General features: G+C 44.4%; 1 long non-coding RNA gene across 1 annotated transcript; it reads right to left on the minus strand.

Moving 5' to 3' along the window:
- Positions 1-1066: 1066 nt before the first annotated feature.
- Positions 1067-3594, minus strand: LOC311525066. Its single transcript, XR_014712670.1, has 3 exons — positions 3394-3594; positions 1957-2102; positions 1067-1140 (listed from the first exon to the last, which is right to left on the minus strand). It is a non-coding gene; the product is annotated as an uncharacterized lncRNA (long non-coding RNA).
- Positions 3595-15425: the final 11831 nt, after the last annotated feature.

The raw sequence follows: 15425 nt of genomic DNA on the forward strand, positions 1-15425 counted from the left end.
TTCACCAACTAAATACCTGCTTACTGATCCTCTGAGGTGGAGGATGGTAGCCAGGTGGACAACTGGCACTTACAACAATAGTGTGTTGAAGGGAAAAGAGGTATCTAGAGTGAAAAATAATAATAATTATACTAAAACATTAAGTTTTTCTCTATATTACTATAAAAGTGTATGGCAGTTTATTCCCAAATAAAAAAATAAAGCATTGTCCGAATTCTGAAGAGTTTACTGTCCAAGGCCTGGATCCTGCAATCGGTTCTATCCAGATGGATGTAAACACAGCCCTATTAGCTTCAGTGGGGTTCTGTGGACAGAGACACAAGGGGTTTATCTGCACAGATCTGATTGTAGTATCAGGGCAGATTTTAATAACCTGTATTTACACACACCTCAACTGCTAGAAGAAGGCTTCATCCTCGCTGATTGAACTAACCTCATTATCTCTAGCTCTGATTCTTGCTTGCATATTTATACCTGCCTCTGAAAATTTCCGCTACATGCATCCGACGAAGTGGGTATTCACCCACGAAAGCTCATGCTCCAATACGTCTGTTAGTCTATAAGGTGTCCCAGGACTCTTTGCTGTATTTACACAGTAGTGTCTATCATAAAACCCTACAATGCTCTGCAGTCTGTACAATTGGCTCCCTAATTCTCCAACCTATGCTTAAAGATTGGCCAGGAAAAGGAAAAAAATGTATGTATATCAGTAGAATTTCTGAGAATTGGTCTTTAGCTATGTATAAAAATATAATGACAAACGTATTTTATGTCATCTTTTTAGATTCCTCATAAATTATAAGCCAGGCTGTCCGCTTAATGATGCATGACACAGTTATGCTTCTGACACAAAGTGTTCGGGAAGCCGTGCATTATTAGATACTGTTTCACAATCTGAATATTTAAATTCAGTGGGGCTTCATGTGGGAGCAAGGGTCACCCTACATGGGTCAGTTTTCAGAATCAGGACATAAAGTTTGGTATTTGAACTTAAAGACGTTGTCAAACATGTAAACTCTAAAAATTAGCTCCCCTTGTTAGTGGTCCCATCTGTTATTTTATTTTGATTGCAGCAGTGCTCAAAATATGTTAGGAACTATTCAAACACAGAGGAAGACAATCCCATCCTGGAACATCCATCTAAAAAGAATGAAGAGAGGGATAAAGAGATACAACATAAAGCAAAGATGTCAGGATGATGATAAGTACATGTCTTGTTAGGCCCTTAGGATATTTTTTGTTTTGTTCTTATCTGTTTAAAATAAAGAACTGCCCCATAACTTTGCTATTATTTGTTCTTGACCAGTCCCTGAACCACAAACACAAATTACTTTAGTTTATTATTATTATTATTTTCAAAACCAGTAAAACACTAGCTAAATTTTTCCCTAAATGTTGGTTCCCATGCGTCACTCAAGTCTTTAAATCAAGATTGGACGTCTTTCTAAAAGATATGCTTCGGTTCAGCCAAAAATTATTGGGCTTGATGCAGGACTTACTGGCACAAATGTATGGCCTGCATTGTGCAGGAGGTCAGACTATGGTCATGATGGTCCCGTCTTTGACCTTAAAATCTGTGAACTGATCTAGTAAAGTCAGCTTATCACGCTGAATAAGAAACTTCCCCATCCTTCTGCATAAATCCCAATTCTGAGTAGAAATAAGATATTTGTAAAATGCCACTGCTGATTCTGAGGGACTCCTGAGCAGCAGAAGGTCCCTAAAAGTGTGAGGGGGGCCCTCCTCCCCCATCAGTGCCCGAACCGTGGTCCCTTTCCTCCGTCCCTTCCCCTGAGGGCTGGCCCTCACGCCACTTCTTTCTCTGAGGCCCCGCCCCCACACCATCCCTTCTCGCCAAGCCCTCACACTACTGCTTCCCCCAAGGCCTCACTCCTGTGCCACCTCTTCCCCCCAAAGATCCTGGCCCCTGCTTGCTCCTCTCCATTCCCTACCCACCTGTCACTCGCCTATGGCTGGTGCGGGGGAGCCATGGCCCCTTGGCTCTCACTGTTCTGACACCCCTGCTCCTGACATTCCATCTTTTTGTTCCTTGTTTGTACAGTGTGTTCCTCATCCAGGACTGGGGCTCCTAGGTGCCACCACTACTCAAAAAAGAAATAAAAAAAAATAATATTAGGAGACAGAATCAAGACTCCTTGTTTCTTTTCCTGAATTTTGCCAGTAACTCACTGAATGCATCCTACCATTGTCTACGCTATATGTTTCCCTATGCTTTTCACTTTTGCTATAACTGGTACAATTCCACTGGTGATAGCAATTGTGGGAAATTTTAGGGACAAAAGACTAGGGTAGACTCAGGTGCATGCTTCAATTGTTCAGTCTGTACAATGGGGTTAATAAATACCTATCTGTCTAAAATGCTTTGAGATTTCCGGAAGAAAAGCATCATGTGGTTCTATACTGCAAAGTAACCAGCAACACATGATCAGGCCACACAAGAACAATGTTTTATTAAATTGGTGATTTATTATACTGAAAAAATTGTCTTGGTTAATCGGAGTGCAGTAGAGTTACTAACCCATAGTTATATGCTTATTTCTCAGTGTCCAGCCTGTACTCTTCTTCTGTTTCTCCATAATTGTACAGCAACCAAACCCCTGCTCTGTGATTGCTCCCTTCTTCAGAACATTGCATCATTATGCCTACAGCAAACATGGGTGCCTCAACTCCACGCCTTGCTCTTCTTAGCTTTTAAATTGCTAGCTTCCTTGATCCCTCTATTTCACTTCCCTTTCCTCTGTCAGCCACCTACTCTTTGCTTTCCTTTTGACTGAAGACTCTCATTGAGCATATTAATCAAATGTCTCCAGGGCAAACAAAAGAATAGGTAAGTGTGACAGGTTCGATCACAGAGACCCCCTTGAGGATGTCACCTGATGTGCTGGAATTACCTCTGAGCCCGTTTTCCATTGCCAGCTTGGGACTCCAAAACTCTGCCTCGCTGAGCCAGATATGCTAGTCTTCTGCAACACAGACTCGGGTCTGGTCAATGCCCCCAAAGTTGTAGACTTTAACCAATAACTGTTCAGCAAGTCACTTATCTCCAGCACCCAGACACCCTGCTCCCAATGGGATCCAAACCTCAAATAAATCCGTTTTACTCTGTATAAAGCTTATACAGAGTAAACTCATAAATTGTCTGCCCTCTATAACACTGATAGAGAGATGTGCACAGCTGTTTGCTCCCCCAGGTATTAATTACTTACTTTGGGTTAATTAATAAACAAAAGTGATTTTATTAAGTATAAAAAGTAAGACTTAAGTGGTTCCAAGTAATAACAGACAGAACAAAGTAAGGTACCATGCAAAATAAAATAAAACATGCAAGTCTAAGCCTAATACATTAAGAAACTGAATACAGGTAAATCTCACCCTCAGAGATGTTTCAGTAAGCTTCTTTCACAGACTAGACTCCTTTCTAGTCTCGGCACAATCCTTTCCCCTGGTACAGTTCTTGTTAGTTCCAGCTCAGGTGGTAACTAGGTGATTTCTGATGACTGGCAGCCATCTTTGTTCTGTTCCACCCCCTCTTATATCTTTGGCACAAGGTGGGAATCCTTTGTCTCTCTCTGAGTTCCCACCCTTCCTTCTAAATGGAAAAGCACCAGGTTTAAGATGGATTCCAGTATCATGTGACATGTAAAATGTAATAAGAAAAGCCAAAAAGGAGTTTGAAGAACAGCTAGCCAAAAACTCAAAAGATAATAACAAAATGTTTTTTAAGTACATCAGAAGCAGGAAGCCTGCTAAACAACCAGTGGGGCCCCTAGACGATCGAGATACAAAAAGGAGCACTGTGACAGGGTTAGGCCAGATGGCTATAGGAGAGTAATAGAAGGCTATAGGAGAGTAATAGCCCCAGGCTAAGTAGGTCCCTTTTCCCTGGGTAAGGTAACAGGGAAGGTTTTTTGTTTTTGAAACAGAAAAGAATATTATGTAACACTTGCAAAGAGTTACCAAACAAACAAAACAATGCAAACAGAAGGTGTAACACAGCAGCTTTCAGGAGGGAGAAGTGTTCAGGCTAGCCTGGGCCCAGAGCAGGGGGGCTTCCTCGACACTTGTGGTCTTCCACCCTCCTGAGTTACCTGGTGGCCTAGAGCGGGGGGGCTTCCTCGACACTCGTGGTCTTCCACCCCCTCGAGTTACCTAGTGCCGCGCCCAGTGTCACCGATTATCCCTCTCCTGAGAGTGCCCAGCAAGATGGGTTGGTTTCAGGTGCCGGGCAGCCAGGGGCGTTGGCAGCGGTGGGGCCGATGGCCTGCCGGGTCTCGGGGGTTTCGGGTGCCCCTCCCCCCCGGGCCAAAGGGCAGTCTCTGTGGACATGCCCCGCTGAGTGGCAGAGGTAGCACCAGGCCTCTCCGGTGGAGTAAAAGACCCGATAGCGGGCTCCCTGGTAGGGGACTAGGAAAGACCCCTCGAGCACCTCTCCATCACGCGCCCCTGCCAGCGGTAGAAGCTGCACTTGCCGGCGGAACGAAAGGACGTGACGGAGGGTGGGGTCCTTGCAGCCCAACGGGAGAGGGCTGATGACAGAGACAAGTTTCCCCAGGGTGGAAAGAGCGGGTAACAGGGCAGCATTGGGTAAGAAGGGAGGAATGGAGGTGAGGACGAGGCGAACACCCAGGTCTTCTAGCGGCTCCAGGGGGACAAACACCCCCCCCCACCGCCAGGCCCCTCTCCACCGCCTCCTGGGCGGCAGCCTCCGAAGCTAAGAAAAAAAACAACCTTTTGTCAAGGTTCCTCCCCCACTCTGAACTCTAGGGTACAGATGTGGGGACCTGCATGAAAAACCTCCTAAGCTTATCTTTACCAGCTTAGGTCAAAACTTCCCCAAGGTACAAAATATTACCCCCGTTATCCTTGGAATGGCCACTACCACCACCAAACTAATACTGGTTACTGGGGAAGAGCTGTTTGGACGCGTCCTTCCCCCCAAAATACTTCCCAAAACCTTGCATCCCACTTCCTGGACAAGGTTTGGTAAAAAGCCTCACCAATTTGCTTAGGCGACTACAGATCCAAACCCTTGGATCTTAAGAACAATGAACAATCCTCCCAACACTTGCACCCCCCCTTTCCTGGGAAATGTTGGATAAAAAGCCTCACCAATTTGCATAGGTGACCACATACCCAAACCCTTGGATCTGAGAACAATGAAAAAGCATTCAGTGTTTTACAAGAAGACTTTTAATAAAAAATAGAAGTAAATAGAAATAAAGAAATCCCCCCTGTAAAATCAGGATGGTATATATCTTACAGGGTAATTAGATTCAAAAACATAGAGAACCCCTCTAGGCAAAACCTTAAGTTACAAAAAAGATACACAGACAGAAATAGTTATTCTATTCAGCACAATTCTTTTCTCAGCCATTTAAAGAAATCATAATCTAACACATACCTAGCTAGATTACTTACTAAAAGTTCTAAGACTCCATTCCTGTTCTGTCCCCGGCCAAGACGACTACAGACAGACCCACAAACCCTTTGTTTCTCTCCCTCCTCCCAGCTTTTGAAAGTATCTTGTCTCCTCATTGGTCATTTTGGTCAGGTGCCAGCGAGGTTACCTTTAGCTTCTTAACCCTTTACAGGTGAGAGGAGCTTTCCCCTGGCCAGGAGGGATTTCAAAGGGGTTTACCCTTCCCTTTATATTTATGACACCTTCCCATACATCTTGGAGGCCGCCACAATAGCCGTGGGTCCTACCACCTTCTCCAACGCCTGCACGTATGTCTCCACGTGGGGCGAGGCGGGAACCAGGAGGTAACGGACACCATGCCTCCTGGTCAAGGCGGGGAAAGGGCCCCGATCGCTGGTGATGGTGGTGGAGGCGGGGGGAGGGCGAGATGACGAGGCGGCAGGCAGGGGGGAGCCCGTCACCACCCGGGCATACGTCCTGGGGGCCGGGGGAGGGACAATCGCAGAGCTGGTGGAGGGAAATGCAGGGAGGGGCGCCATAGCTGATGACAAGGTCACAGCGGTGGGGGCAGCCCCTGCCATGGAGGGCTTAGTGGTTTTAGCAGGGCCCTTTCCTTTCATCCCGCCCTGGCCCTTCCGGCCAGCTGGGGGGGGGGTTCCTAGAATCTGGGGGGGCGGTGGGCGCAGCAGCAGCAGTGATCACCCCGGTGCCTCCTGCTGCCGGTGCCCCAGCGGGGGGGGGGTGGCAAGTATCTTAACAATAGTGGTGGGGGGGACCTTGGGGGTCAAGCAGGGGTGGTGGTGGGGGAGGGACAACTGATTTTGTTGAAGGGGCCTCGCCCCTCTCATTCCCCGCCATTGTGAGCAGGGAGAGACGGGGAGACACCGGAAGGAGTAGGAGAGGAGGGGGAAGCAAAGTAACCGCTCCTCCCCGCTGGGCTGCAGGCGGGGGGGGGGGGGAAATGCCAAGGGGGTTGGACTGGGGGGGGGAAAACAAAATCGGGGTCCAGTAATAGGGGCAAGCTGTGGAATAAGCAATCCGGGGTGGGGTGCAGACCCACACACGTTTGTTCAAAGCATCTCGGTTGGTCGGCTGTTATGTCCGGTCCGAAAGGCAAAGTTCAAAGCGAACAGCTGGATCCGAAGGGAGATGGCAGGTTGCCAGCAGGGACAGATGGCGGGGGGGCCGTGACACTTGTAGTAATGGTGGGGGGGTGGGCACCGATGGATCAGGGAGGGCTCCGCGCCACACCCCCTGTGCTGCCACAAACGCGAGTAACCACAGTCAAACTCCCCCCCACGAGAGTATAATTCAGAAAATTACTCAGTCTTACGGCCCCCTTCACGATGATTTGTAGCTTCCCCAGATTGTGCCGACCAGCACATAGACGAAAAAAAAACAAAAAAATCAAAAGAAAGCAAAAAAAGTGTCTGGCCCGGTCGGGGGGGGGGGACTAAGGCAGGTTCAAAAAGAAAGAAAAATCCAGGCCAGGGGGCTTTAGGAAAGAATAGAAAGCAGATAGCTGAGGAGCAAGCAAAGGATGTTCCGTTTTCCAACAGGGAAGGTTCCAGAACAATCAGGAGCCATCTGGAGACAATTAAGACAGGCTGATTAGAACACCTGAAGCCAATCAAGAAGCTGCTAGAATCAATTAAGGCAGGCTAATCAGGGCACCTGGGTTTAAAAAGGAGCTCACTTCAGTTTGTGGTGTGCATGTGAGGAGCTGGGAGCAAGAAGCACTAGGAGCGGAGAGTGAGAATGCAGACTGTTGGAGGACTGAGGTGTACAAACATTATCAGACACCAGGAGGAAGGTCCTATGGTGAAGATAAAGAAGGTGTTGGGAGGAGGCCATGGGGAAGTAGCCCAGGGAGTTGTAGCTGTCTCACAGCTGTTCTGGGAGGCGCTCTAGAAAGCTGCATTCCACAGGGCCCTGGGCTGGAACCCGGAGTAGAGGGGGGGCCCGGGTTCCCCCCCCAAATCCTCTCAACTCCTGGTCAGACACAGGAGGAGTCGACCAGGACTGTGGGTTCAGAAAAACGGCCAAGCTGAGGGCTACTGTGAAGCTCCAAAGCGAGCAAATCTGCCAATAAGTGCAAGACCCAAGGTAGAGCTGGAACTTTGTCACAGCACTTAAAGACGATGAAGTCATTGCAGAGAGACTAAATGAATTCTTTGCTTCAGTCTTCATGGCTGAGGATGTTAGGGAGATTCCCCAACCTGAGCCGTCTTTTGTAGGTGACAAATCTGAGGTCACTAGAGGAGGTTTTGGAATTAATTGAGAAACTTAACAGTAACAAGTCACCGGGACCAGATGGCATTCACCCAAGAGTTCTGAAAGAACTCAAATGTGAAATTGCAGAACTATTAACTATGGTTTGTAACCTGTCCTTTAAATCAGCTTTTGTACCCAATGACTGGAAGATAGCTAATGTAACGCCAATTTTTAGAAAGGGCTCTAGAGGTGATCCTGGCAAGTCTAACGTCAGTACCAGGCAAATTAGTTGAAACAATAGTAAAGAATAAAATGGTCAGACACGAAGAACATAAATTGTTGGGCAAAAGTCAACATGGTTTCTGTAAAGGGAAATCAGGTCTTCCTAATCTGTTAGAGTTCTTTGAAGGGGTCAACAAACATGTGGACAAGGGGTATCCAGTGGACATAGTGTATTTAGATTTCCAGAAAGCCTTTCACAAGGTCCCTCACCAAAGGCTCTTATGTAAATTAAGTTGTCATGGGATAAGAGGGAAGATCTCTTCATGGATTGAGAACTGGTTAAAAGACAGGGAACAAAGGGTAGGAATAAATGGTAAATTTTCAGAATGGAGAGGGGTAACTAGCGGTGTTCCCCAGAACCAATCTTATTCAACTTATTCATAAATGATCTGGAGAAAGAGGTAAACAGTGAGGTGGCAAAGTTTGCTGATGATACTACACTGCTCAAGATAGTTAAGACCAAAGCAGACTGTGAGGAGCTCCAAAAAGATCTCCCAAAACTAAGTGATTGGGCAACAAAATGGCTAATGAAATTTAATGTGGATAAATGTAAAGTAATGCACACTGGAAAAAATAACCCCAATTATACATGCAATATGATGGGGGCTAATTTAGCTACAACTAATCAGGAGAAAGATCTTGGAGTCATCATGGATAGTTCTCTGAAGACGTCCACACAGTGTGCAGCATCAGTCAAAAAAGCAAACGGGATGTTAGGAATCACTAAAAAAGGGATAGAGAATAAGACGGAGAATATCTTATTGCCCTTATATAAATCCATGGTGCACCCACATCTTGAATACTGAGTACAGATGTAGTCTCCTCATCTAAAAAAAAAAAAATATTAGCATTAGAAAAGGTTCAGAAAAGGTCAACTAAAATGATTAGGGGTTTGGAACGGGTCCCATATGAGGAGAGATTAAAGAGGCTAGGACTTTTCAGCTTGGAAAAGAGATTAAGGGAGGATATGCTAGAGGTATATAAAATCATGAGTGGTGTGGAGAAAGTGAATAAGGAAAAGTTATTTATTTGTTCCCATAATATAAGGCCACCAAATGAAATTCATGGGCAGCAGGTTTAAAATAAATATAGGAAGTTCTTCTTCACACAGCGCACAGTCAACCTGTGGAACTCCTTGGCTGAGGAGGTTGTGAAGCCTAGGACTATAACAAGGTTTAAAAGAACTGGATAAATTCATGGAGGTTAAGTCCATTAATGGCTATTAGCCAGGATGGGTAAGGAATGGTGTCCCTAGCCTCTGTTTGTCAGAGGGTGGAGATGGATGGCAGGAGAGAGATCACTTGATCATTACCTGTTAGGTTCACTCCCTATGGGACACCTGGCATTGGCCACTGTCGGTAGACAAGGTACTAGGCTGGATGGACCTTTGGTCTGACCTAGTATGGCCATTCTTATGTTCACATGTCCTGTGAGACTTCATTACCCACTGGCTGACACACAGGTATACAGGAAGGCTTACAAGTAAACAGCCATTTACCACCAATTGTCCTACTTAATGGGAGCCATCAAGATTCCAAGCCACCATTAATGGCCCACACTTTGCATAGTTAGTTACAATAGGACTTCAGAGTAATACTTCATATTTCTAGCTTCAGATACAATGATACATTCATGCATATAGGATGAACACACTCAGGAGATTATAAGCTTTGTAATGATACCTTACAAGAGACCTTTTGCATAAAGCATATTCAAGTTACATTATATTTACACTCATAAGCATATTTCCAGAAACATGTGGAGTGCAACGTCACACATCAACCACCTACTGTTTGCTTTCCTTTTGACTGAAGACTGTCCTTGAACAATAAAATGTCTCCAAGGCAAACAAAAGAATAGGTAAGGTTGGGGAAAAGAGGAGACGAGGTGAAGAGAAGAGCATTGCTGTCAGTTAACACACTTCTGAGGATGTTTCTTGATTAAAGAGAACTCTGCATTGTGCAAACCTTGTTCCACCATTGCATTAGTTGGCAAAGAAATTGTCTGTAGGCATCACCAAGTTTTTGGGTTGTTTTCTGGCAGTCTGTTCACTGCTCATTTTCATTTCTAGCTGCTACTGTTGATGTCAAAGAGCAACTACAGCATCCTCCTTACAGCACAAACTTTAAAGGCTGCTCCAGAGTTGGGCTTTCTGAGTTCTCTTCTAGTACTTCCCAGTTGTAAACGGAACATTTACTTGCTTTGCAAACAAGGGTCACAGTCTACTGAGCCATTTTCATCATAAGGTAGCAAGGGAGGTGAGGAGAAGTTATCCTTCCTTGCACAGTCTCTGTTGTCTCCCAGTCTCAGTGATTAATCAGGGGGCAAAGGTGTGGGGGAGCCCGGGCCCACCCTCTGCTCCAGGCTCCAGCCCAGGGACCCTAATAGTATCCGCTATGGTAGCTGACCTTTTAGAAATATGACATGTACAATTCCCTGGCCTACTTCCCCCACAGCAGCCCTCACTTCCTCAAGCTCTACTTCACCCTTACCTCACGGCCTCCTTCCTTGTGCCTGATACGGTGTGTACTACTCAGTCTCTCCAACAGCACAACTTCCTCCCACAGCTCCTGACATGCACACCCACCTGACTAACTGGGAGGCTTTTAACTAGTTTCAGCCAGCCCCTGATTGGCTTCAGGTATCCCAATCAACCTAGCCTTCTTCCTGCCTTCTGGAAAGTTCTTAATTGGCCCCAGGTGTCTTAATTGACCTGGAGCAGCTGCCATTTCACTTATCCTGGTACCAGGGATTTGTTTAGCCTGGAGCTAATAGATCTATCTCCCACTATTTTTCTATAGCCATGTGGCCTTGCCCCGTCACAATATATATAAAATATAGTCTTTTGTCTGGTGAAAAAAATTTCCCTGGAACCGACACCCCTCCCCCCCCATTTAAATGAATTCTTATGCAGAAATTGGATTCACTTAACATTGTTGCTTCAGGTAGAATTTTTCAGGAACATAACTACAACGTTAAGCGAGGAGTTACTGTACTTAAATGGCCCCTGTAGTTTCAATTGGATAAAGGATTCTTTTTCACTTCATGCCCCCTACTGTTGTTTTGCACCTTTGAACAGCTGCCCTGTTTTACCAGAGAAGTGGCTGCGTTTTTGTGAGGGTGAAGTGATTCTTATCATTGCAAATCAGTTTGTTTAAATTTGCCAAGCATTTTAGGATCCTTCAGGATGAAAGATATGATAAATGTAACATAGTTGTTACTACTCTGACAAACAACAACAGTGAGTAGGAAATGAGCTCACTCTTCCCAGATGCCACCTTTGTTCTAGAAAAAACAGGAAATCTCTACGAAGATGAGTTCTGATTTTCTCACTTCTTAATTGTTTTGTTCTTTTGTACTAAACTGAGCACTTGTAAGAATTAAAGTTACACATACTGAGGACATTTTTGCTTAACCTGCCCCTTCAATCAAATTCAGCCCAGTTAGTCCTAGCCTGCAGAATCTCTTGCAAGGTAATTTTCCACGGGAGAGCATTCTATCAATCTTCTAAATGAGACACTTGGGAAAAAATGTTACATGATATGATTAACTGAACAATCAAACCAACAGTTGCTAGCATTGGCAGTCCAGAGCAGATAGATGACAAAGTGTTGTAACAGCAACTCTTCAGGGAGGTCTTCTGATACATGAAAAAGATTAAGAAACAATATACCGAAAGAATTAATGGAGTATAAACCATAGAAATTGCACTGTTTATGTAGTGATATCCTCAGGGTCATTCATTATAACACAATTTCTATCACTTTTGTAAGTTTTGGAAACATTTTATTGCTGCAGAAATGTACTGTTTTGTTCTAATGCTTTTATGTAGTTCTGTTCTTCTAGCTCAAAGATAGCATTCTCAGCTGAAATCTAAAGCACCAGAATAATCACCAATGGAGCAGTGTGTTTATAGAAGCTATGCTGTTTTGGTTACAGTTTTATCCAGAATGTTTTCTTTCACTGTGTGTGTGCTACGCCATTGCAGTTGCACTCCCCTCTGGGTACCTATCCCACAGGTCCTAGCACAGCTCTCTGAAGCTATGGCATCTGGGTCATTTTTAATGGCCTTCTGGAAACCTTCACAGAGATGGGGATTGTAGGAGAATAGTTCAAACTCCCATTATTCCCTGGGCACCAGCACCATTTCCTAGTCCTTTTCTCAAAATGTAAGCAAGGATTAATGTTCAAACTCTCACTTAAACTTTTTTTTGGGAACTTTGAAAAAGCAGCTACGAGGAACCTGATTTTAGCTTTACATCACTCATATTAAAGAGTAATAATAATAATATTTTACAAATAATGAAACTGAGGTATGGAGATTAAATGATTTCACAAGATCACACAGGAAGTCCATAGAAGGGTCACTAAAAGAAACCCATCTCCTCATCCTGTACCTACTCAATATACAGAGAATTTATATCTTGCACTTTTCTCCATGCCTAAGATCTCTTCAGAGACACAGAGAGAGAATAACACTTTGTTTAACTTTTCCCCATTATAGATAAGTAATTTCTTATAGAATATGTATTTTACTTATATTGTATGTCGTACTGATTGTGGTGGTGTTCTTAATAAGGCACAGAGTGCTTATTTTACAAGTAAATTATTTTAATTTAAATATTACATAGCACAGCAATTAGACCCTCCCATAAGGTTCAGTCAGACACAGCCAGCCAGTTCTCCCCCTACAATCGAGAAGCCTGTCTTCTAATATGGAGAGTGATCTGTGGTCTCTTCAGCCACTCCCTCATCCTTAGACAACGACAGCTACAGGAGAACCTCAGAGTTACAAACACCTCAAGAACGGAGGTTGTTCATAACTCTGAAATGTTCATAACTCTGAACAAAACGTTATGGTTGTTCTTTCAAAAGTTTACAACTCAGTATTGACTTAATACAGCTTTTAAACTTTACTATGCAGAAAAAAATGATGCTTTCCCTTTATTTTTTCAATAGTTTACATTTAACACAGTACTGTACTGTATTTGCCTTTTGGGTAGTTGGGGGGTGTCTCTGTTGCTGCGTTATTGTGTACTTCTGGTTCCAAATGAGGTGTGTGGTTGATTAGTCAATTTGTAATTCTGGTGTTCATAATTCTAAGGTTCTACTATATTCCACACAGCCTTCCATTTTCAGTAAAATAAATACATAAAATTTAAACCTAGTTGTGAAGTTTCTGGATGTTCCACATACCTGTTGCCTGACATCTCTGTATTACTGCAACATTTACAAAAACAAAATAGTTAGAACCAGATCCAGTCATTTAAAATTAATAAAATGAAGGCTGGCATGATGTTTAATTGAAGGCCTGGATTATGATAATCTTAAATTTGATTAACCATTTTGCCTAGTAATTCTTTATATCTTGTCCACTATGTTGTCCACTAGCTTGTCTCTCTCATCAACAGAAGTTGGTCCAATAAAAGATATTACCTCCCCCATCTTGTCTCTCTAATATTCTGCGACCAATCTGGCTACAACACTGCATACAATTAGTGTAAATAACATCATAATGTGACCCCATGTTTCCTTGTATTTTGTTATTTAACAAATAGCAAGTGCAACAATACTTGGTGTGAGCTACAGTATATATATGCAACCTCCATTTTTGACTCTTTCACTGCATGTTTTAATTTTAGAGGAGCAGTTTATGTGTTACACTGTGTTTCCCTTTGCGGGGGAAAGGAAAATAGACTGAGGTCATTGGCTGTGCTGGTAGATGAGAAAGGATTGTTAATAGAAGCTGTTCTTATGTCCTTTGCTGAGCTGCAGAGGAGAATGGGTTATGATTAGGTAGTTGTGAGCTCTCACTTCTATGCAGCATTCTGTTGTGACCTTCTGTCAGGGTTCCTTCCCCACTCTGAACTCTAGGGTACAGCTGTGGGGACCCGCATGAAAACCTCCTAAGTTTACTTTTACTAGCTTAGGTTAAACTTCCCCAAGGTACAAACTATTTTATCCTATTCCCTTGGACTTCCACTGCCACCACCGAACTTTATCTGGGTTCCTGAGAAACCGTTGTTTGGAAACGTCTTTCCCCCCAAAATCCTCCCAACCCTTGCACCCCACTTCTTGGTGAAGGTTTGGTAAAAATCCTCACCAATTTGCATAGGGGACCACAGACCCAAACCCTTGGATCTTAGAACAATGAAAAAGCATTACAAAAAGACTTTTAAACGAAGTAAAAAAGAATCACCTCTGTAAAATCAGGATGGTAAATACCTTACAGGGTAATTAGATTCAAAACATAGAGAATCCCTCTAGGCAAAACCTTAAGTTACAAAAAAGACACACAGACAGGAATATTCATTCTATTCAGCACAGCTATTTTCTCATCCATTTAAAGAAATCATAATCTAACACATACCTAGGTAGATTACTTACTAAGTTCTAAGACTCCATTCCTGTTCTGTCCCCGGCAAAAGCATCACACAGACAGACACAGACCCTTTGTTTTTCTCCCTCCTCCCAGCTTTTGAAAGTATCTTGTCTCCTCATTGGTCATTTTGGTCAGGTGCCAGCGAGGTTACCTTTAGCTTCTTAACCGTTTACAGGTGAGAGGATTTTTCCTCTGGCCAGGAGGGATTTTAAAGGGGTTTACCCTTCCCTTTATATTTATGACAACTTCATTCTCCCTATTGCCTATACATCTGGAAAACTCGTCTCTGTCACTTTTTCTTTGTGATTTTTTTACCATTGTGAACAGATGTTCTCACTGCTATGATCCATTGGGTGGGATCAGGGACTCGTTTACTTGTTTTTCTAATGTCTGTTTACACTGGCTTTGGGTTTGTCAGCTTCTGAGACGATTATGTGGCCAGTAGTGATAATGTGTGTAGTTACAAGTTTGTTCCCTTGATCCTAGTCTGCTTCTGTGATGTCCTAATCAATCCCTTTCTAGTCCTTAAACAGAGGTTGATTTTACAAATATGGGGCATCACAGCAGCCTGATGTTGCACCTTATGTCACAATGCATGACACAAATGCTGCTTTCTCTAAGGCTTTGTCAGGCAGTGTAGTGAGGTGGTATGGCTCCCTGCTGCCCCGGAGAGGGTCGAGCCCTTCCAGACACCAGAGTGGGTGGAGCCAGGAAGCTCTGAGCCCACCCCTCAGAGGGACAGGTGGCAACCCGGAAGTAAAAAGGCAGGCCCTCAGAGCTCACTAGAGAACCAGCTGCCGGGGAGGCCAGACATAGCCAGCCTAGCTCACGACTGGGAAAAACCGTGCAGCCTCAGGTCCAAGCCAAGACTGGCTGGACCTGCCCTGTGCCAGCTATCCAGAGGAGTTATCAGGCCTGCAGCTTGTCCACTGCCCCGAGGAACCCATGGTGCTGGACCCCCCGGAGAACACCGCGGTGATCCAGGTACCAGAAGGAGGGGAGTTAGGAAGTAGCCTGGGGACAACCGACCCTAGTCTGGCTGTAACTCTGCCAGAACCCATGTCAGTGTGTTGCGGTCAGGATCCCCACTGACCCAGCAGCGGGTTG

Source organism: Lepidochelys olivacea, assembly GCF_965140295.1.
Source record: "Lepidochelys olivacea isolate rLepOli2 genome assembly, chromosome: 8".
In the NCBI taxonomy this organism is placed as follows: Eukaryota; Metazoa; Chordata; order Testudines; family Cheloniidae; genus Lepidochelys; species Lepidochelys olivacea.